The 25,794-nt window shown below is 37.9% G+C and overlaps 1 pseudogene; it reads left to right on the top strand.

Moving 5' to 3' along the window:
• Positions 1–18,765: 18,765 nt before the first annotated feature.
• Positions 18,766–25,494, top strand: LOC128283974 (uncharacterized; annotated as a pseudogene).
• Positions 25,495–25,794: the final 300 nt, after the last annotated feature.

Genomic DNA, 25,794 nt, shown 5'->3' with positions numbered 1-25,794 from the left:
AACCCGGCCCAGAAGTTATGGCCGGATCCGGCATGCCACATCAAAAACGTTAAAAAAAATCCATTCTAAGTCCAGAAAATCGTACTTAATGTTCAAAAGATTAATTCATTAAGGGTTAAAGTGAATGGAAGTCGTGCACCGTAGGAAACCGGAAAAGAGGTGGTGAGTCCATCGGACCGCTAAGTACCAAGCTCCTTTGGATCCAATCCTAGACATGCATACGCCATTGCCACACCTTAACGTCATGGATATTTCTAGAAACCAATTTGATTAAGTCATTTTAGGAAAAGTGATTAATTTTGGAAAATACTTTCATTCGGAAGCTTTGCTTGTTGTCGTGTTATTTTGAAATCAACTGTTGTTTTTGAAAACGCGCCTAAAGCTATCCAGTTTCAAGAGTTAAAATAAGTAATACCTATCTTAGTAATACATATTAAAACCATCAAAATAAATAAGCGGCCTTATTACATTTAAAAGCCCAAAACACAAACGTAATTAAAAGGATGTCCAGTTCACCGGAAGAAAATCAAACTTTCGAACGGGTGGCCACTCAATTCCCTCACAACTCCAAGCCCACTATGGTTGGGGATTTCTGCGTGGATGAAAATAAAATGGTGAGTTTGGGGAAACTCGTGTGTAAGGAAAACCCTTCAAAGCCCAAGTCACTCAAGCCTATTGGGCCTAAGCCTATTCTGTAATAGTGGTCTTGGGCGAGCCCTTTTCAGACATAATAAACTGGGCCTTAGCCCTTATTCAGATAATAAAGATGGCCCATAGGCCCATTTCAAAATACATGCAACATCAATAAACATATGCAAGCCCATTTGGGAGACTACTCAACCCACCAACCACTACACTCCACCGTACCAGCCATACACTCCATGTGGGAATAGCTCAACCCACCCAAATTTAACACTCCATAGTTGCAACCTTTTTGCTCGCTTAATAGTAAATTGAGGCAAAGCCTCCAAGACGTGGACAAGCCACTTTCAGATTTCCTCCATCAATATCCCGGTCCCATGCATCGATAATAACAACATGGCATGCAATAAATAACAACAATCAAACATGCATTTAGGTCAATTTAACCCTAGGGGTATTTCAGTAATTTTGCACCTAGGGGTATAACAAGAATTTTCCATACATAGGGTATTATAGTAAGTTAACCGCTTTTAGGGTTTTTCATGCATATTCCTATTTTTCACGTACTAATGTAATCACGCATCGAGGGTTCTTACCGAATTGGGCCGCTGGCTCATCATTCCAATTTTGGCCTATTAAGCCCAAAAATATCGAGGGCACGTAAATCATGCACTTTGGTCCAAACATTGCAGCTTACCAAAAACATTAATCGATTTACCTCACGAGCATTCGCACACTCGCAAATCTACAAAATACCGATTTTCGGCATTTCGCTTTTCACTTTTGCCGATCTAGACTAAGAAAGAGGGTGTTAGTTACACACATTTGCGATTTATATGCTCACGAGATCAACACACGAACCGCCTACAATTGGATTACTAACACGTTAATCTAACTATTCAAATACGAACTACGATTAATCCCTTACAATATTCGCCAACCACACCTACAGATCATAGTAAGCTTATAAGAAATCAATAAGCAACTCATTAACAAATTTTTATCAATGTTTACCACATAATCATAATTTCACTGCAAGCTGTCTTCCTGAGCAACAGTCACTAAATCATTTATAACTGAGCTACGAAACTCCAAATCAAGTGCCGTTAATTTTCCTGAAAATAGACTCATATATCTTTTATCCATAAAATTTTCAGAATTTTTGGTATGGCCAATCAATACCAGATTTTTCTTAAAGTTTCCCATGTTTCACTGTTTGACTAATCTGACCACTCTTCAATACGAATCAAATTTCTCATTGTACAGAATTCAAAATATGTTCTTGTTTATTCATTAGAAACTAGACTCAATAAGCTTTAATTACATAATTTATGCAGCTTCTAACTCATCTCCCACAATTTATGGTGATTTTCCAAAGTCACGTTACTGCTGCTGTCCCAAGCAGATTTATTACCAAATCACTCTTTCACACCTAACTTGCATGCTTGTTATTTAAACATGTATATCACCAATCAATCATCACATATCTATGATTTTACTTAAGTATAATCTCCATTTCATCATTTTAAAGCACAACATGTTAGCCGATTTTTCCCCTTAGCATCTAAGGCACATGCATGCTCATTTGTTTGGCTCAACTTCACATATCTTCCATTTTCATCAAAAGAACATGAAACAACAACCATTTCCTTCATTTTAATTCATGACCAAATGCTCACAACACAACCAAAAATCAAAATATACTTCAAGAGTTAAGGTAGAATCAAGAAGAACTCATGAACCTCAAAATAAAAGCAAGGTACCAAGAACTTACCTTCAATTTTCCTCCTCCTAATGACCGAATACTCAAGAGCTTTCTCCTCTCCTTTCTCTTCTCTAACTTTCAGCTATGATGAACAAAGATGGACAAAACTTTGTTCTTTTCACCCCTTTTCTTTTAATAAAACTTCATATTTCATCCATTTAATTCTTTAATACAAAAGACATGATATTCTTATCATGAAACATTTACCTAACCCATTATCATGAAACATTTACCTAACCCATTATCATGGAACATTTACCTAACCTATTATCATGAAACATTTACCTAACCCATTATCATGGAACATTTACCTAACCTATTATCAATTTGTATCAATTTGTACCATAAATTATGGATATCAAGTGTACATTTTGTCTACAACAACATGATGGTTGGCCACTTCATGTAAAATGGGAGGTTTATCATGCAAATCCTCCTATTTTGCACTCCTATTTATTTGGCCACTTCAATTTAGCCTATAGCATTTTCAAACATTTTCACATAGGTCCTATTTCATAATTTCACTCACAAATGACAAAATCAAAGCATGAAATTTTGTCAACATTCACAGAATTCCCGAAAATTGGGGCGTTACAACTCTACCCTCCTTAAAGAAATTTCGTCCTCGAAATTTACCTAATCCAAACAGATGAGGGTATTGCTGTTGCATCGTCTCTTCTGGCTCCCAAACTCAGAAGTTTCCCCTTCCTTAACTTGTTGAAAACGAGCGACCAAAGACTCATCGTTCAACTATTTTTCCTTAATCTGATCCACCTGTGTTGGCCTCACTTGCAACTCACCAGCAGACTTCCATCATCATCTGAGACTCAGACGAGCAAACATTGCTCTCGGATCGACATAACTCTACGACTTAGAGCATCGGCTACCACATTAGCCTTGCTTGGGTGATACTCGATCGAGCAGTCATAATCCTTAAGCAACTCAATCCATTTCCTTTGCCTAAGGTTCAGCTCCTTCTGAGTCAATAAATACTTAAGACTCTTATGGTCAGTGTATATAATACACCTTTCTCCGTACAAGTAATGTCTCCAAATCTTAAGTGCAAATATCACTGCTGCCAATTTTAAATCATGAGTCAAATAGTTTTCCTCATGAGGCTTAAGCTATCATGATGCATATACAACCACCTTACCCTCTTGCATTAACACGCAGCCCAAACCCACGTGTGATGCGTCACGCATACTGATAAAATCATTCCTGACTCTCGCTAAATTAACACAAGTGCTTCAGTCAGAACTTTCTTCAACTTCTCAAAAGCTTCCTGCTGTTTCTTAGTCCATATAAACGGTACTCCTTTCCTTATCTGTTTTGTCAAAGGTGCTGCTATCACAGAAAAACCTTCCACAAACCTTCTGTAGTATCCTGTCAGTCCTAGGAAACTCCGTATTTCCGACACTGACCTAGGCGGCTTCCACTCCTAAATCGCTTCAATTTTCTGAGAGACCACCTTAATCCCCTCAGCAGAGACCACATGTCCTAAGAAGGTTACCTCCCTCAACCAAAATTCACACTTGCTGAACTTTGCAAAGAGTTCCTTCTCCCTTAATACTTACAAAGACTATACGGAGATGCTCATCATGTTTCATTTCAGTTTCAGAATATACCAGGATATCGTCAATAAAGACGACTACGAACTGATCCAAAAATGGTTGGAATACACGATTCATCAGATTCATAAACGCTGTAGGAGCATTCGTTAGTCCAAATGGCATAACCAGAAACTCGTAATGACCATACTGAGTCCTGAATGTCATCTTTTGGATATTTGCCTCCTTGACCCTTAACTGATGATATCCAGATCGAAGGTCGATCTTGGAAAATACAGAAGCTCCTCTAATCTGGTCGAACAGATCATCAATCCTTGGCAGAGGATACTTATTCTTAATCGTCAGTTTGTTCAACTGGCGATAATTAATGCACATTCACATCATACCATCCTTCTTTTTCACGAATAGCACCGGTGCTCCCCATGAAGACACGTTTGGCCTAAAGCCCCTATCCAACAACTCTTGAATTTGAGCATTTAACTCTACTAACTCCTTCGGTGCCATCCTATACGGTGCGATAGACACAGGCGCCATTCCAGGCAACAAGTCTATTCCAAACTCAACTTCTCGATTCGGAGGCAATCCTGGAAGCTCCTCCGGAAAAACATCTTGGAACTCCTTTTCGGTCCTAACCTTATCCACTGTCAGTCCCTCCTCTTCCGACTGACTTACAAATACCAATTAGGCCTCACAACCTTTTCGAATCCACTTTTCGGCTCTTAATGCCGACACCACATTGGACAAATAATCCCTTCTCTCACCTATCACCATAACCTCTTCATCCTTTATAGTTCTTAACACCATTCGTTTAGAAGCACAATCCAGAGTCGCCTTATGCTTAACAAGCCAATCCATTCCTGAATGAGGTCAAACTCTCCGAACAGTAACTCCATCGATCTTCAGAAAAACATTGCCTTGAGTTTCTAAGGGTACATTCCTATACGCTTTGTCTACCCTAACCGAAAGTGACCCGGGGACTTAGTACAGATACCCCACTCACAATCTCCTCAGAGCGGTCCAAGTCGTCCATAATCCGCTCTGTGGCCTCCAACCAATATTCCGCCACATTCGGGCTATACCAGCACGCCTTAAAGATCTCCGTCCGTTAGTCCCAAGTCATTTAGAAATAGATCCTCAATTTCGTTGTTCGAACTTGCTCGGCAACCCTTTCCGAACACGAAGCATTGCTCGTGACAAGGCATCATCCTCGGTGGCCCTATCATACGGCCCATTCTCATCCGTCGGTGGTGGTCGTGCTACTCCAGTGGGTATGTGTTCAGAAGACGAAGTTCCAGCTTGAGTACTAGCTCGGCCTCGACCACGGCCTCTTCCCCGAGTAGCTCTCATACTCATATCGATTTATCTTGATTACGAATTTTTATGTATCAATTAATATTCCAGTGTTTATTACAGATGTTTTATCAATCAGACAGTAGTTCAGAGTTTGTTTTCGCAGAATTGAAGTCTAGCCACAATTTCAGTCTCTTATCAGATTTTCCTATGGTTTCAGTATCATCCTATCTAGAGTATCCTAGCAGGATTTTAGTACAGACAGATAAGTCAGAAAAATATTCAAAAGAGTTCAGAGTAATACTTACAGGCTTGGGCCGGAGATTCGGAATGCCACCTTCTAAAGATCTAAATTTTGAAAATCGAGTTTTTCGCATTCTTTATAAAATTTTCGCTTTCGAAAATCTTTGTTTTTGTAAACCCATTCCACGTACCGAGTTGTTGCAACCTAGGCTCGATACCACTAAATGTAGCACCCCAAACCCGCCCGGAAGTTATGGGCGGATCCGCATGCCACATCAAAAACGTTAAAAAATCCATTCTAAGTCCAGAAAATCGTACTTAATGTTCAAAAGATTAATTCATTAAGGGTTAAAGTGAATGGAAGCTGTGCACCAGGTAGGAAACCGGAAAAGAGGTGGTGAGTCCATCGGACTGCTTAAGTACCAAGCTCCCTTTGGATCCAATCCTAGACATGCATCGCCATTGCCACACCTTAACGTCATGGATATTTCTAGGAAACCGATTTGATTAAGTCATTTTTAGGAAAAGTGATTAATTTTGGAAAATACTTTCATTGCGGAAGCTTTGCTTGTTGTCGTGTTATTTTGAAATCAACTGTTGTTTTTGAAAACGCGCCCTAAAGCTATCCAGTTTCAACAGTTAAAATAAGTAATACCTATCTTAGTAATACATATTAAAACCATCAAAAATAAATAAGCGGCCTTATTACATTTAAAAGCCCAAAACCTCAAACGTAATTAAAAGGATGTCCAGTTCACGTAAGAAAATCAAACTTTGAGCGGGTGGCCACTCCAATTCCCTCACGACTCCAAGCCCACTATGGTTGGGGATTTCTGCGTGGATGAAAATAAAATGGTGAGTTTGGGGAAACTCGGTGTGTAAGGAAAACCCTTCAAAGCCCAAGTCACTTAAGCCTATTGGGCCTAAGCCTATTCAGGTAATAGTGGTACTGGGCCAGAGCCCTTTCCAGATTACAATAAACCGGGCCTTAGCCCTTATTCAGATAACAAGATGGCCCATAGGCCCATTTCAAAATACATGCAACATCAATAAACATATGCAAGCCCATTTGGGGAGACTACTCAACCCACCAACCACTACACTCCACCGTACCAGCCATACACTCCATGTGGGGAATAGCTCAACCCACCCATTTAACACTCCATAGTTGCACCTTTTGCTCGGTTATAGTAAATTGAGGCAAAGCCTCCGAGACGTGGACAAGCCACTTTCAAGACTTCCTCCATCAATATCCCGTCCCATGCATCGATAATAACAACATGGCATGCGATAAATAACAACGATCAAACATGCATTTAGGTCAATTTAACCCTAGGGGTATTTCAGTAATTTTGCACCTAGGGGTATAACAAGTAATTTTCCATACATAGGGTATTATAGTAAGTTAACGCTTTTAGGGTTTTTCATGCATATTCCTATTTTTCACGTACTAACGTAATCACGCATCGAGGGTTCTTCTTGAATTGGGCAGTTGGCTCATCATTCCAATTTTGGCCTATTAAGCCCAAAAATATCGAGGGCACGTAAATCATGCACTTTGCGGTCCAAACATTGCAGCTTACTAAAAACATTAATCGATTTACCTCACGAGCATTCGCTTTTCGCAAATCTACAAAATACCGATTTTGGCATTTCGCTTTTCGCTTTTGCCGATCTAGACTAAGAAAGAGGGTGTTAGTTACACACATTTGCGACGATATGCTCACGAGATCCACACGAACCGCCTACAATTGGATTACTAACACGTTAATCTAACTATTCAAATACGAACTACGTATTAATCCCTTACAATATTCGGCCAACCACACCTACAGATCATAGTAAGCTTATAAGAAATCAATAAGCAACTCATTAACAAATTTTTATCAATGTTTACCACATAATCATAATTTCACTGCAAGCTGTCTTCCTGAGCAACAGTCACTAAATCATTTATAACTGGAGCTACGAAACTCCAAATCAAGTGCCGTTAATTTTTCCTGAAAATAGACTCATATATCTTTTATCCATAAAATTTTCAGAATTTTTGGTATGGCCAATCAATACCAGATTTTTCTTAAAGTTTCCCATGTTTCACTGTTTGACTAATCTGACCACTCTTCAATAAGAATCAAATTTCTCATTGTACAGAATTCAAAATATGTTCTTGTTTATTCATTAGAAACTAGACTCAATAAGCTTTAATTACATAATTTATGCAGCTTCTAACTCATCTCCCACAATTTATGGTGATTTTCCAAAGTCACGTTACTGCTGCTGTCCCAAGCAGATTTATTACCAAATCACTCTTTCACACCTAACTTGCATGCTTGTTATTTAAACATGTATATCACCAATCAATCATCACATATCTATGATTTTACTTAAGTATAATCTCCATTTCATCATTTTAAAGCACAACATGTTAGCTGATTTTTCCCCTTAGCATCTAAGGCACATGCATGCTCATTTGTTTGGCTCAACTTCACATATCTTCCATTTTTCATCAAAAGAACATGAAACAACAACCATTTCCTTCATTTTAATTCATGACCAAATGCTCACAACACAACCAAAAATCAAAATATACTTCAAGAGTTAAGGTAGAATCAAGAAGAACTCATGAACCTCAAAATAAAAGCAAGGTACCAAGAACTTACCTTCAATTTTCCTCCTCCTAATGACCGAATACTCAAGAGCTTTCTCCTCTCCTTTCTCTTCTCTAACTTTCAGCTATGATGAACAAAGATGGACAAAACTTTGTTCTTTTCACCCCTTTTTCTTTTAATAAAACTTCATATTTCATCCATTTAATTCTTTAATACAAAAGACATGATATTCTTATCATGAAACATTTACCTAACCCATTATCATGAAACATTTACCTAACCCATTATCATGGAACATTTACCTAACCTATTATCATGAAACATTTACCTAACCCATTATCATGGAACATTTACCTAACCTATTATCAATTTGTATCAATTTGTACCATAAATTATGGATATCAAGTATACATTTTGTCTACAACAACATGATGGTTGGCCACTTCATGTAAAATGGGAGGTTTATCATGCAAATCCTCCTATTTTGCACTCCTATTTATTTGGCCACTTCAATTTAGCCTATAGCATTTTCAAACATTTTCACATAGGTCCTATTTCATAATTTCACTCACAAATGACAAAATCAAAGCATGAAATTTTTTTCAACATTCACAGAATTCCCGAAAATTGGGGCGTTACAGTAGGGAGGGTGCTAATCCTTTCTCATACGTAACCGATTCCCGAGCCCGTTTTCTCATGTTTTCGTAGACCAGAATCGTTGTTTTAGTAAACCAAAATGTTTTATTAAAATAACCAAATTCTTAGGTGATCCGATCACACCAAAACAAAAAGATCGGTGACGACTCCATATTTATGTTTTTTCAAAAGTCGATTCCCCCACTTTTTTATTAAACCTAAAAATTTTTAATTTCGAAAAAAAGGTGGTTTCTTCATACCTTATAGCAGAAATTAGCTTATTCGTCCCTTTTGATCCATCATTTTTCTTTGGTTCCTATATTTGTTCATCCACAGCTTTATTTGTTCTTGCTTTATTGTTTCATTCGTTTTTATCTAATTTCCATCAACAGTTGTTTTAAATAGTGAAGCGGGACTTTAAACAATAACCACTAAGTTCAGTGCTAGCAAAACCAAACTTAATCATGGAGTATATATATATTATTTATGTCAATTGAGCCATCAACCAATTTAATTGGTGTCAAACGAAACTTAGTTAGATTTTCAAGCAACTCTTGATTTACCCTTAGTAGCAGGTAGGAACACATCAGAACTCATCACCTCCACAACCGCATACTTGAGGAATAACAAAGTGAGATATCTCGTCAACCTCTGTTCTTTGTGAGAGATATGAAAGAACAAAAGCAAAAGTGTTGGTTTTCAATTGTAACAGCTTTAGTTGAAAAGTCAAAGTTGGCTTGTTTATGATTGGTTTTCAGTTGTAATAGCCTTGTTTGTGTTAAAACTTTCTTTTTATATTGTTGTAGTTTATTTCAGCTTCTTACTATAGTAATGCTTGTTCTATATCTTTCTCAATTTTGATTATATTCTCATTAGTAAAATATTGGTTTACAACTAACAATGTTCTTATTGTAGGCCATCTTCTATCAGGAATATTTGATAATCTTTCTAAATTGCAAGAACTCTATTTAGAATCGAATCAGATTTCTGGTAAAATTCCAAATAGCATATTCAAGTGTAAAGAGTTGAGGATTTTATCATTGCGTAACAACTCTTTGGAGGGAAGTTTGCCTATAGAAATCGGGAATATGACTATGCTCCAATATTTGTTTCTTGGTTTCAACCACCTCACAGGTAAACAATTCCTCTTGTTTCATTCACTTTTTCTTATCTAATTTCTATAAATAATTGTTTGAAATATTGATGCATGACTTTAAACAATGAAACTTAGTTAAGTGTAAATCGTTATTCGTTTTATGTCAATTGAGCCATCAACCAATTATTTGGTTTAGGAGTTTGTTTGTAATTTTCTTTCCTATTTTAGCATGTCTCTGTATTTAGCATCTCATGTTTTACTAACCTTTTTGGTCAGTTCTACCCTTTTAGGATATATATATATATATATATATATATATATTATTTTGGCTGAGAAAAAATGTAGACACTTAATTTTGACCGGGCCCAGAAATAAGTCCAAAAACAAAAATAATAAACCCAAAAAAATGAAGTCCATGTTCAGTCCAGAATTACAAATATAATTTGGCCCGATCGGAATGACTCATTACTTGAAAAGATTTAAGGTCCATCTACAAGCTTGACTCATATGGAAATATAATCTTCAATGATATGCAATCTTAGATATGATACAATCTTAGATATGATTGCAATCTTAGATATGATACAATCTTAGATATGATTGCAATCTTAGATATGATATACAATCTTAGAAGATATGATTTTGTAATCTTGGAGATTTAATTTGTAGATATCCTTTAATCTTAACCGTTGATGTAATTGATCTATACCGTTGGATTTGGGGAGGCTCAACTATAAATAGAGGCCTATCCCTTCATTGTAAATCACTTGAGTTTGGGAAGCAATAAGAATTCTTGAGAGTATTCACTCAAATTTCTCTCCCTATTGCGTTTTTACTTTCTATGGTTTGTTCTTATTTTATTCTTCATCTATCTTAGTTTTTCAACCTTTTTTTATTTTAATTTCTTCATTTTTCAAATATGTATATTTATTCCTATCTTTTATACATTTGATTATGTATTTTATATATTATAATATTTAACCTTTTATATAGTTTATTTTCAAATATATATTTTCTATGCATGTATATATATTATATTATTATTTCATGTATTTTGAACTATTGCATTATATTTTTATAATTTGTAAATGTTCTATTTATTCATTTTTTAAAAGTATATGTCATTTATCTTATTTGTGCATAGTTTCATTTTTTATATGCTATGTTTAATTATTTCTTTATTGTGCTATTTTATGATATATATTGTTGTATAATTTTGCATCTATTATGTTTTTCTTTTAGTTTACTCATGTTTTTATTTGTTTATTATCTTATATTTACCCTAGTATGATTTTTTTTCATTAAACGTATGTTTATGTTATTTAGTTTTGTCTTAATGATATTATTTATGTTTGTATAGAAATGTTAGAATATTTTGTACATCTATGTTTCATGATGCATTAATATGTCATCCTAAAATGTCATTTAAAATAATATTTCAAGGTTTTTAAAAAATAAAATAAAAGACAATGCTTGATGTTTGGAAACTTCGAGAAAGGTAGTGCCCTAACTTACTGGGTTACGACTTTTCTCGTTGAATTCGAATAGTCAAGCACCCTTCTTAGTGATTTTGAGTTTTCAAAACTTAAACAATTATTTCGAGATTTCAAAACATAGTGTCTTAACTTACTGGATATGGCGTTTTGTTGTTTCGAGAAAGAAATTTTCGAAAGACAAGCTTAGTTTCGAAGGTTTTAAAATGTTGCGTCCTAACTTACTGGATGTGATGTTTTGACTCGTTTGAAATAAGTGAGCCTTAGTTTTTCAAATTAAAACACTCTAATTAAAAAAGAGGATTGTATCTTAAAACTTTTAAATTTTCGACATTAAAGACACTCGATAATCAATTAGGTACCAATTTTTGGGCGTTACGAGGGTGCTAACCCTTCCTCGTACGTAACCGACTCCCGAATCCGTTTTCTCAACTTTCGTAGACCGAAATTAATGTTTTAAAACAAAACATTTTATAAGGTGATCCAATCACACCTAAAAAGATTGGTGGTGACTCCCGTTTCTGTTTTTCTTAAAGTCGATTCCCATTTTCCAAAACTCGATTTAAAAATGGTCTCGACAGCTTGGCGACTACACTGGGGACTAATAAGAGAGTCATGCCGTGTAATTGATTATCTCTTTCTTAACGTCAGAAATTAAATATTTTAAAATTTAATCCTTTTTGCATTACATGTGTTTGTATTATTGCATGGGTTGCTATATTCTGATACGCATTGCATTTACATGACCGTTGTGGTCACACCCTTAAGTGGGAGTGAGAAGCTACGCCTTCGTGAGGTTTTTGCCTCCGTGCAGGATAGTGGATCACTTTCGGGATACATTCGTACCTATGGTTTTTGTGAGATTTTCATCTCCGGGTAGCCATAGGGAAATGTATTCCCCTGAACTGAACTCGATTCAAATGAGCCTATAATGGGTGAGGATCGAGGAATCTGCTGGTTCGGGTACCTCAACTTTAGAACTAAACCACATATAGAAGGACCATAAGAACTTAACCTAGATAGAATTATACCGTAATTATTACTCTTGCAGGTTATCTTTGAGTTTATTGTTATCATGTGATACTAACTGTTATAGGCCAATTTTGGCTGTTTTAAATTACAACCTAACTACCCATTTACAACAATTACCCAACCCATTTACAATATAAACCTACCCACTCAATTTACCCAAAACCCATTTACAACCAAACTAAAACCCAAACACTAGCCCACTAACCCCTTGGCCCAATACCAACCCTAGTCAACTCAACCCATGCCCTAAACCACTTGTGCGCCGCAACCACTCCCACCTGACTCCACCGACCCCACTGCCAAAAGCCTGCTCCACCGCTCCACCGGCCACCATACCCTGCAATCAGACAGGCACACGCAAACAATAAACTAATGTTTGTGGAAGGGTTATAAAAACCCGAGGAAAAGAATGTAAAAGGGTCCTTTTCCCTCTTCTTCTTTTTTTCTTTAAAAAACATCAAAAGGAATACATAGATTTCGGAAAGCAGATAATAGTGGTTGTTCAAACAAATAAAGAGGAAACGAAAAGGTTGCATTTGTCTCTTTACTCCTTTCGATTTTTGCATACATATATACATTTCTTCATTTTTACTCATTTAATATAAACAAATAATATAGATAAATAAAAGACAAAAAAAGAGAGAGTTTTTTACCTTTCCGGCCACCGTGTACGGTGGCTGACGCCTGCGCCGGCGAGTCTCCAATGATCGGCCGATCCCCCCTCACCCCACCGAAAATCGCTCATTCTCTCCCCCCTCTCTCTTTGTTTTTTCTTTTCCCCCATCAGAATGATTTTTTTTCTTCAGATTTGTAAGCTATTTATAGCCTATCAAAACGGCACCGTTTTGGTGCCCAAATTTAAACCAAAGAACAACGTCGTTTCATCAGTGGATCGGGTCGACCCGACCCTACCCGATAGGATCCGCGTGTTTTTTATACGGAAGGGCTATTTGCGCTTTTGGCCCTTCCGCTTTTGCTTTGTTTTGCGATCAAATTCCTATAATCTTTCAAATCGACCCCCTAATTTCGTTTGAAATTCAAAAGAATCCCTATTGATACGATGTAGTTTTAAAAAGCTGGGGTTATTACACTTTTGGCCCCCCGAGGTTACATGCGTGTTCAAGTCGATCCTCTTGTTACCTTTATTTTAATTTTGACTTTAAAACTTTGCTATTGATTCTATTTAGTCCTTTTTATTTATTTTCGTTTCTTCATTAAATATTAGTATTATTTTATCACTATTATTATTATTTTTATATATTAATGTATATTGTTTTTATGTATGTATACGTGTATACCTATATAATGCTAATTTTAGTTATTTGAAATTTCTTGTTATTTTTATTATTATTATAATATAATATTATTAATAGTGATGTATATTTTAGTGTATAAGTATCACGTTTTTTATATATATATGTAGTATGATCGTACCTATTATTATTCATTTATTATTTTTATTATTATAATGGTGTATATTTTATTTATATATATATATATATTATAGTATTTTTGTTATGTTACATTGTTTTTGTGTTTTAATATCATTACTATTATAATCATTAACCCTAGTATATGTTTTGTTACATACGTATATATTATATGTATTTTATATATTATGTATATTGTTTTTTTATACACATTACATTATGTATTAAATATCATATTACCCATGTATATATTATTATTACATTTATTTACTCTTATTATATTTATTATTAGTATATATATTTTATTCTACACATATATATTTTTATACATAATATTATTTTCACATATTATTATATTTACTATTATATATATTATTTTCATTATTATTACTCGTCATTTATTTTAATATTATTATGTAGATATATACCTTTTGACATTGTATTTTCATCTATATTTTGTATATACTTGAATATTATATAGCATGTTTTCCAATACTATCGCTATTTATATATTTGTATATATATTACGTATATACTCTTAATACCATTATTATGTATATACATTCATTGTTTCCATTTCATGTGTTATGTTTAATATCATATATATCTTTATCATTTTAATATTATTGTTACATTGATTATTTGTTTCAATATATACCTAGCTTTTTCATTTATTTATTTTTATTTCATATAAATTTGCTTTGCATTATTTCGAAAATTATATTCTTGTTTTGCTAATTAATTTCAATAATCAAGGCAATGTACTGATTTAACATTAAGTCATCGAGTTCATCGCTATGTTGGGTGAACGTCAATTGACTCGTGTTAAAGCGATATACCCTTCTCAAAAACCGGAATAAACTAAAATTTCTCGTCTTTTTAATCGGATCATGACTAAATCTTACATTGAACTCGTATTTTTGGAAATTAAGACAACACGTGTTTATGAGATACCAATTTTTGGGCGTCGCGAGGGTGCTAATACCTTCCTCGCGCGTAACCGACTCCCGAATCCTAATTTTTCTCTGGCTTTTAACGTAGACCTTCACTCTGCCTTTTTCTCATTTTTAAAGAAAAAAAAATCTAATAGGTGTCCGATCACACCTAGAAAAAAGATCGGTGGCGACTCCCCGTTTATTTTAAAAATCGAAATTTTAGTTTTCAAACAATTAGCGACCCGAAACCAAAATTTTTACGTCGCTACAGCTGGCGACTCCATTGGGGACCAGTTTTTGAGAGTTGTGTCTGGAATTAAACTCGTGTTGTCAAAATTTTCAAAGATCCTCGTCCAAATTAACCTTTAGTCGTGATCCTCAAATTTTTGTTTTTAAAAAGTCATGCATTCGCATTATGTTGTAAATATTTTTCTAACTCATTTTGTCCTTTGGTTTTTCAGCTTTAAATTTTATGGTTTTAGTTTTGGTTTAATTTTTAAATAAAAACACAAAGGTTTGTGAGTTTCTCCCCACACACCGTGCACTTGCATTTTCGCATAACATGAGCTCTATACCCTGGCTCTGTCCCTTTTAAGTGAAAGTAAACGCTACGCCTTCGTGAGTTAATTCATCCCTCTGCACAGGCTAGTGAATACTTTCGGGTTACATATGACTTATGCTTTCATGAGTTAACTTGTCCCTCCGCATAGGCATAAGTAAATGTAATCCCTCGAATTGAACTTGTGAGCCTGTGATGGGTTATAACCGAGGCTTCGTACTAATCTTAGCAGATGATAGTACGGGCAATTCGAGTACCTGTCTAGAACTGAAACAGCATATAGTGAACCGTACAAGCCACCTAATTAGAGCCATGCCGAACCTCTGTCCGCTTATAGTCACCAAAATAAGTACACGGGAAAATGCCTTTTGCCTTTCATTTTGTACATTTACACTGTTTATGCAAAAGAATTGGATCGGGTAGTTTAATTTGTTTCTCAAATTATATTTGTGGTGTTTACTAACCAAGTTTGTTTGTTTTTATTTTTATTTTCATCATGCATCATAGGCATCATATTAGGAAGGTGTTGATTAGAGGTTGGTTGCCAAAAACGGGTTTCTGATGGAGGAGTCAATTACACAAATAACCGGGAAGAATGCCGTGGTTCGGGACTGGTCTCTAAAAACTCAAAAAGAAAAGGGGTATAGTCTAGTGGAAGGGTGTGTTGCCAATTTACCCGAGCATATAACTGTGAATGTTCACCAAAATAACCTTGAGGATTTGGTTCGAATTTGGAATCAGTGGGACTCAGACACTAGGGGCATTTTCACTGAGAGGTATGGAGATATAGCTCACTTGATCACCATCCCTGTAGACGAACAGTTGATTCAAGCCATGGTTCGATTCTGGGACCCAGCTTATCAGTGCTTCATCTTCAATCAAGAAGACATGACTCCAACCATAGAAGAGTATACTGCTTTACTCCGCATCGACAATGTACAATTCGGTAAAATATGTGTGAAGGAGCCTAAGCCGATGACCTTCAAGAAAAAATTGGTGAGATTGACAGACATGACTGACGCATGGGCTGAGAAACAGATAAAGAAGAAGAATGAAACCATTTGCATTCCATGGTCTTGCCTACGAGAATTGGTTCTGAACCATCCTGACATATTGAAGAGAGTAAATCTATTCGCTTTGGCCATTTACAGTTTGGTCATTTTCCTGAAAGTTCTCGGACATCTTGAAGTTGTAGTAGTTGATTTCTTTGAAAGGTTAAAACAAGGAATCAATCCTGTCCCGACTATCCTAGCTGAGACCTTCAGGTCCCTGAGTACTTGTCGAAGGGTTGGAAAGGGACGATTTAGTGGATGTGCGCAGCTGCTCAATGTTTGGATTTTGAGTCATTTCTGGAAAGTAGAGCCCACTTCGTTCCATATGTTTTCTAAGACATTCTCTCCGTTGGAAGCTTATCTTAATAAAGAATTGCCAAAAGAAGTCACTGAGCAACATTGGGTCTCAGTTTTTCAGAACCTTCGCGCCGAGGATATAACGTGGAGAGCACCATGGATCCGTCCTTCAGTTCTGCTATACAAATGTGGAAGCCAAGATTAGGTACCTTTACTCGGGTTATGGGGAGGAGTTGGATATGCCCCACTTTTAGTCCAAAGGCAATTTTCTTCACGACAATTCATACCCGCTACCGGAGGATTAACGCAGTCCGAGTTCGCTTTTGCGGGCGAGGGATATATGAAGAGGGTCTGAGACACTGCAAAATCTTGGAAGAAAGTTCACCTGATGGAATTGGCTCTATATGCTGATACCCTAACCCAAGATTATGACATATGGAGGAAGCAACGGGTAAATAGCCAGCAAATCTCGTCAATAAACTACACTGTCCAAAATCCTTTCTCGGAGGAAATACCGTCCGAGCTGGAAATGGCGAGACAAGAATTTGAACGAGAAAAGGCGAAGATGTCTCGGGACCTTAGTACCCTTCAAGAAGAAAACTATCAGCTGAAGATTGAAGTTCAGGTTGAAAGGTCTAGAACTGAAAAAGTACAAAGAGAAGCCGAGATCGTGAGAAACGACTTAAGGGACCTTTATTTGGAAAACAAGAAATTAAGAAACACTATAAAGAATAGTGGGTTGGGCAAGTCGACAGCAGAATGGAAGGAAGAAATTAACAGTATCAAAGGAGGAATGGAATTTTGGAAGGGAAAAGCAAAGAAAGAGGAGGAAAAAGCTGCGCGCGCTGCGATAGAGTTAAGAAGGAAGAACGCCGAGTATGAAATGGTGACTGCAGAATTTGTGAATAGTCAGTCTGAACATCAAGAATTAAAAAGGAAAGCACGAGATCTAGAAAATATGCTGCAATCTCGTCAACAACAGTTAGATAATCTCCTGAAGGCTCTAGAAGAAAAGAATGATCAGTACGATAGGGACATTCCAGCGTATGAAGGAACTCTCTAAGAAAAGAAATGCAGCTCAACTTCTTGATCAATGAAATTCGCAAGGCAGCTATGCAAGTTGTTCAATTATCAGATGAAGCTGAAGTTCTCAGTTGCCAATTCCCTCCGAGCCAAAGATCGAGCATATCAGAGTTCTTAGAGCAAGTGAAGAAACAAGGCAATATGGCTAGAAAATTTGTGTAACTATTGGAAAAATGGAAACTTTTGGTAATAGACTCTTTTGATAAATGAAATGCCTAAATATGGGGCTATCTTGAAATCAACACCAAATTCTTGCATATTTACTCATAACTAACATTTATGCATCATTTATTCTTTGGACATCCATCCATTCATATATTCATTCATTCATTCATCGCATGTACATATCACCATAATCATCCACCGAAACTAAAGAATCGTATAATTCGCAGTTGCAAGACTTCAAATCTGGAACCACACCATTCGTATAAAACACGCCGACAAGCTAGAGTAATGGAAGCTGAATTCAATGAGAGAATTGAAAGGATGGAAAGGATTCAAAAGAAATTACAAGAGTAACTGGCCAAATCGCAGCAAGAGACAAGAGACTTAATGTTGAGATCTCCAGAGGAATCACTTGAGCAGAAAGATCAAATGGCCAAAATGATGGAAATAATGTCGGTTTTGGTCAAAGGAAAAGGGCCTATGCAGAACCCCGACGTCATGGAATCTCAATCAAGAATTCACCACGATTAGGATCCACTCTATCTCCCGGGATTCACTCCTCCGCATGCCCACACCACACAAAGAGGGTATACTCAAGGGGAACCCACAGGCTTGGAACAACGACCTTTGCCACTTGCTCCACCCGCTAATTTGGGGCAAGGAATGTTCGCGTCGAACTCAGGGGCTAGTCCTGCTAATCCACTAGTTCCAGATTTAGACGACCCAGCAGAGGTAGCCAAGTTGAAATTGGATAATCATGATGCAAAATATAGGAGTCTAGAGGAAAGACTCAAAGCAATAGAAGGCACTAAAGTCTTCTCCGCACTAGGTGCCAAAGAACTCAGTTTGGTACCCGATCTAATTTTGCCTCCGAAGTTCAAGGTGCCTGATTTTAAAAAGTATGATGGGACAAGGTGCCCAAAAGCACATCTCATCATGTTCTGTCAAAAAATGACCGGTTATGTGAACGAGGATAAGCTACTCATACATTGCTTTCAAGATAGTCTAACAGGGTCAACTCTTCGGTGGTACAACCAACTTAGCAAAGAAAAGATTCGATCCTGGAAGGACTTGGCGTCAGCATTCTGCGAGCAGTACAAGCATGTATCGGATATGGTGCCAGACCGGATGACCTTACAAATGATGGAGAAAAAGCCGTCAGAGACCTTTAGACAGTATGCGCAGAGATGGAGGGACGTCTCAGCCCAAGTGGAACCCCCACTAACAAAAACGGAGATAACCGTTCTCTTTATCAACACCTTAAAGGCGTCGTTTTATGACAAACTAGTGGGAAGTGCCACGAAGGAGTTTGCAGATATTGTAATATCCGGTGAGCTCATAGAGAATGCCACCAAGAGCGGTAGAATGGAAGGTTCAGAAGGTTCAAAAAGGGCAGCGCCTATGAAGAAGAAGGAACCAGAAGCCCACATGGTCGGAATGGGAAATCGTTATGCCTCTAATCCATATCCAAGCCAACCCCGACCTCGAAATTATCCACCTCCAAATTTCTATTATCCCCCTCAAACCCATTACTACCAAGCACCACCTCCTTCCTACCTCGTTTACACCACGAACAACCAAAGACCCGTTACCACATTCCCACAAAACACTGTACCTGTTCAAAGCCAGCCCAGAAACGAACCAAGACCAGCAAGGCTTAATCCTGAGAGACTACAGTTTACTCCCATCCCTGTGTCGTATGGGGAATTGTACCCAAAAATTTTGGAAAAACAACTGATTTCTCCCCATTACATGGCACCCCTTAAACCTCTATACCCGAAATGGTACGATCCGAACGCTAGTTGTGCATACCATGCCGGGAACTAGGGGCATTCCACAGAGAATTGTCTTACCTTCAAAAAGAGAGTTCAAGGGCTCATCGATGCGGGCATTTTGCGATTTGATGGTACTAGCAGTACGGCCGGGAATCCATTCCCAAACCACACCAAAGGGAATGTGAGCGCAATAGGAGAGGAGGATAAATGACAAAGTAGAAGATGGGTTACTGAAATAAGAACACCTCTGCAGAGAATCTGGGAGGTACTAGTTGAAAAAGGTTTACTCTGTCGTTTTAACAGAGTATTTGAAGGAAAAGATGCAAAAGATCACAGTTTTTGTGAGTTCCATGGCATTGAAGGGCACGATATTTAGTCCTGTGATGAGTTCAGAAGATTATTGCAAAATATGATGGATAACAAGGAGATTGGGATCTTTTATAAAAGGGGGGAGGCCGATAGAGGAGAAATATGTGCCTCTGACAATCAATCATCAGGTTTCCCGTATAGCACCGACCGACCGTTAATAATTTATTATGACGCGAAGAAGAAGCCGGTGAAACCAAAAGTGATAATCGAAGTACCATCTCCTTTCCCTTATAAGGATATAAAACAGTACCGTAGAGGTATGATGTCAACATCGTTGCATCTGAAGGTGAAAAGCCGAAGCCACAACTGGAGATGTTGGGGAGGTAAGTCATTTTACCCGAAGTGGATGGTGCTATTCCAAAGAGATTGAGCCGATAAAGAAGAACAATGACTGGAAGCAAAAAGGGAAAGTAGTGATGCATGAGGCCGAAGTTGAGTAAGAAATTCCACCCGTGCAAGAAACTAAAAAGCCTGTGGATGAGAAAGAAGCTCAGGAATTCTTGAAATTTATCAAGCACAGTGAGTATAGTGTGGTGGAACAGTTGAGTAAGCAGCCAGCACGAATCTCAGTCTTATTTTTACTGCTAAATTCAGAGCCACACCGGAATGCTTTGCTGAAGGTGTTAAATCAAGCTTACATAGCTAACAACATATCTGTTGAGAAGCTTGATAGGTGGGTGAATAATTTGAACGCGGACAATTTCATCTCTTTTAGTGACGATGAGATACCACCAAACGGTAGAGGATCAGTGAAAGCACTACATATCACGACTCGCTGTAAAGGCTACATAATACCAAATGTGCTCATCGACAATGGGTCAGCACTCAACGTCATGCCTTTGGCCATGCTCTCTAGGATTCCGATGGATCTGTCCTATTTGAGGCCTTGTCATTCTACAGTAAGGGCATTCGACGGGACAAGGCGTGAAGTCATGGGAAAGATTGAGATCCCTCTTGAAGTGGGCCCTTACAATTATGATGTCGAGTTCCAAGTCATGGACATTACACCCTCGTATAACTGCCTTTTGGGAAAACCCTGGATCCATTCTGCTGGAGCAGTCCCATTATCCCTCCATCAAAAGGTGAAATTTATCATAAATGGCTGTTTGGTCATTGTCGAGGGAGAAGAAGACATTGTTGCATCTATCTTTGCTGATGCGCCATACCTTGAAGTAAGCAAGGACGTGATGGAATGCTCCTTTCGATCCCTTGAATTTGTCAATGCCACCTTCGTTGCTGAAGGAAACAGAATTCCCGTGCCGAAACTGTCAAGAAATACCAGAATGGGTGTCAAATTGACTGTAGGAAGATGAGCTCGAGCGAGAAGAGGTTTAGGGAGATATCTGCAAGGAATAGTCAGGGCTATAAAGCCAGTGCATCACAAGGCCCGATACGGTTTAGGGTTTCAGCCGGAGATACATCAAAGAAGAAGACAGTGGAAGAAAGATCAGGAAAGAAGGATCGCAAGAACTTTAGGCTAAGAACCAGAATAGGAGCCGATAGAATACCCTCCTTTGTCAAAAACATTTACATCTGCGGGAATGATATACCCTGGACAAGATGATCCACGAGACATGCTGTGGTCAATTGAAAGGGGTTTTCAGAAAGTCAGTATAAATGTCATTGATAAAGGGGCTGGTGTAAGTAAAGATGTCTCGAGGATACGCCCTTGCCCTCCTGGTTTCATGTTGAACAATTGGACTGCCGAGGATCTTCTTGTAGTTTATAAGTCTTCAGAGTAATGCTAAACATTAACCTTCTATTGTGTCCTTAGATATAATATAATTCTTTTGTAAGAGCTTGCATTCACTCTTTACCATTTAAATGAATATCAATGAAGATGCATTTTGTCACGATTTTTCGCATTATCACTAATTTCATGACCATTTTCCCATTTCATAGCCTATCCTTACATTTGCCTCATTACATGACATAACATTTCGTTTGTTGGTTCCAATACTTGGATGCTCCTCTATAGTTTCCTTTTCCATTCAACTTTCAGGTGCTCAGATATCGACGACATGAACAAACCCATTACGAGTCTTGAAATTGATTTTGAGAAGGCTGTTTGTTTAGGAGAATTCGAAGCCGAAGAAAATGCTGAAGATTATGTCTCGTCTCCTGACTTGTTAAGAATGGTGGAACAAGAGGATAAACAGATTTTGCCTCATGAAGAATCTGTTGAAACAATAAATTTGGGCACTGAAGAAAGAAAGTAAGAAGTGAAGATTGAGACTTCTATTTCAGAGAGCACCAGGCATAATTTGATCGCTTTGCTCCGCGAGTACAAAGATGTATTCGCATGGTCATATCAAGAGATGCTAGGGTTAGATGAAGATTTAGTGGTCCATAAGCTCCCGTTAAAGCCAGAATGCAAACCCATCCAGCAAAAGTTAAGACGGATGAGACCCGAAATGTTGTTGAAAATAAAAGAGAAACTCAAGAAACAATTTGATGCTGGCTTCCTATAAGCCTCCAAATATCCAGAATGGGTGGCTAACATAGTCCCAGTACTAAAGAAAGATGGCAAAGTACGAATGTGCGTGGATTACCGTGACCTGAACCGAGCAAGCCCAAAAGATAATTTTCCCTTACCATATATTGACACGTTGGTGGACAACACAGCAAAACATTCATTGTTTTCTTTCATGGATGGATTCTCGGGCTACAACCAGATCAAAATGGCTCCGGAGGATATGGAGAAAACTACCTTCATAACAATGTGGGGAACATTCTGCTACACGGTGATGCCATTTGGGTTAAAGAATGCTGGGGCAACATATCAGAGGGCTTTGGTGATGTTATTCCATGACATGATGCATAAAGAAATAGAGGTCTACGTCGATGACATGATTGCTAAATCCCGAGGGGAAGAAGAGCATGTAGTGAACCTCAAGAAGTTGTTCGAAAGGCTGAGAAAGTTTCAACTAAAGCTCAATCCAGCCAAATGTACATTTGGAGCTACCTCGGGAAAGTTGCTAGGCTTCATTGCTAGTGAAAGAGGTATCGAGGTTGATCCAGATAAAATAAAGGCCATTCAAGAGTTACCACCCCCGCGCACGCAAAAGGAAGTTAGAGGATTTTTAGGAAGATTAAACTACATCGCCCGATTTATCGCTCAACTTACCAACCAATGTGACCCAATCTTTCGGCTTCTTCGAAAACATAACCCGGGAGAATGGAATGAGGAATGCCAGGTGGCTTTTGATAAGATAAAACAATATTTGTCTAGTCCTCCAGTGCTAGTACCGCCAACTCCGGGAAGACCATTGGTATTGTATTTGACTGTGTTCGAAAATTCAATGGGTTGCGTACTGGGGCAACAAGACGAGTTAGGAAAGAAAGAAAAGACGATCTACTACCTCAGCAAAAGTTCACTGAATATGAGGCAAAGTATTCATCCATTGAGAAATATTGTTGCGCTCTGGTTTGGGTAGCTCGGAGACTCAGGCAATATATGTTGTATCACACGACATGGCTAATTTCAAAGCTGGACCCGATAAAATACATGATGGAATCACCCGTACTTTCTGGAAGAATGGCACGATGACAGATCCTACTGTTGGAGTATGACATCGTCTATGTAAGCTAAAAGTCGATAAAAGGGAGCGCAATAGCTGATTTCTTAGCAACTCGAACAACGGAGGAATATGAGCCTTTAAGATTCGATTTCCCAGACGAAGACTTAATGTGCATCACAGAAATGGAATCCGAGTCATCAAAAGAGAAGTCGTAGAAGATGTACTTTGATGGTGCGTCAAATGCCTTGGGACATGGAATTGGAGCAATCCTGGTGTCACCAGACGGGAATCATTATCCGTTCACTGCAAGACTGAATTTCTTCTGCACCAATAATATCGCAGAATATGAGGCCTGTATCATGGGGCTTCGCGCGGCTATTAAACAAAACATCAAAATCTTAAAGGTGTACGGAGACTCAGCCCTAGTGGTTTACCAAATCCGTGGAGAGTGGGAAGTAAGGGACCCAAAATTGATTAAGTACAGTGATTTAGTAGCTGAATTGATTAAGGAATTCAAAGAAATAACTTTTCATTACTTCCCACGAGAAGAAAACCAATTGGCTGATGCCCTGGCCACTTTGGCTTCAATGTTCAAAGCAAGTAGAGAAGCAAAAATAATGCCCCTCAAAATGAGCATATATGAGGTCCCTGCATACTGTTGTAGCATTGAGAAAGAGGCAGACGGATGGTCATGGTTCCATGACATCCTAGAATATATCAAGAATCAAAGCTATCCCGAACAAGCGAATGAGAATGACAAAAGAACAATCAGGAGAATGGCAGCTGGATTTGTTCTTGATGGGGACATTCTGTACAAAAGAGGAAAAGATCAGATGCTCATGAGATGTATGGATGATGTCGAAGCCAGAAAAATACTTGAGGATGTCCATGAGGGAATCTGCGGAACACATGCCAATGGTTTCAATATGGCCAGAAAGATCATGAGACTCGGTTATTATTGGCTAACGATGGAAAGTGACTGCATCAATTTTGCACGAAAATGCCACAAATGTCAAATCTATGGTGATAAAATTCATGTAGCCCCTTCTCCTCTTCATGTCATGACTTCTCCATGGCCTTTTTCTATGTGGGGCATGGATGTTATAGGGCCAGTTTCTCCAAAAGCATCAAATGGACATCGATTCATTTTTGTGGTTATCGATTACTTCACAAAATGGATAGAAGCCGCTTCATTTGCCAATGTGACAAAGACGACAGTTTGTAGGTTTTTGAAAAAGGAAATCATTTGTCGATATGGTTTGCCTGAAAGAATCATTTCGGATAACGCCATGAATCTGAACAATAAGATGATGAAAGAAGTGTGCGAGCAATTCCAAATAAAGCATCATAACTCTTCACCCTATCACCCAAAGATGAACGGGGCTGTTGAAGCAGCCAATAAAAATATTAAGAGGATCATTGGGAAAATGACTGAGACATATAAAGATTGGCACGAGAAGCTACCATTTGCTTTGTATGCATATCGCACATCTGTGCAGACATCTACAGGAGCAACTCTTTTCTCTCTAGTCTATGGAATGGAAGCTGTGCTACCCATCGAGGTTGAGATCCCCTCTCTACGAGTTTTAATGGAATCAAAGTTAGAAGAAGCAGAATGGGTTTGAGCTCGATACGATCAGTTGAACCTCATTGAAGAAAAATGTCTAAGGGTAATTTGTCATGGGCAGATGTACCAGAAGAGAATGATCGTGGCCCATGACAAGAAGGTACGGCCAAGAGAATTCCATGAAAGAGAACTCGTGCTGAGGAAGATTCTCCCAATACAAAAAGATCTGCGAGGAAAATGGGCACCAAATTGGGAAGGACCATACGTTGTAAAGAAGACATTCTCAGGTGGAGCTTTGATCCTTACCGAGATGGATGGGAAGGAGTTACTGAGTCCAGTGAACTCAGATGCTGTGAAGAAATATTAATCTTGACAAGAAGATCAAGATGAGAACCCGAAAAGGGCATCTTAAAAAAAAAGGGATCAAGGCGAAAACCCGCAAAGGGCGTTTTGACTAAACACAAAAAGATTATGATGAAAACCCGAAAGGGCGTTCTAATGAAGCAAACACTCAGCTTACAAGGCAAGGCATTTAAACGGTATGACAAACAGTGAGACTACAGTATTTGAAGCATCTCTGAAAGCTCGAAATCTTTTACGCAAGAAGCCATACTCGAAAAGATTCTTGATTAAGGAACGTGGAAAAGTTCATGTGTTGAATATCTAG

The sequence above is a fragment of the Gossypium arboreum genome, chromosome 11, assembly GCF_025698485.1.
Source record: "Gossypium arboreum isolate Shixiya-1 chromosome 11, ASM2569848v2, whole genome shotgun sequence".
Taxonomy (NCBI): Eukaryota; Viridiplantae; Streptophyta; class Magnoliopsida; order Malvales; family Malvaceae; genus Gossypium; species Gossypium arboreum.
This window is presented reverse-complemented; position numbering and strand designations above follow the sequence as displayed.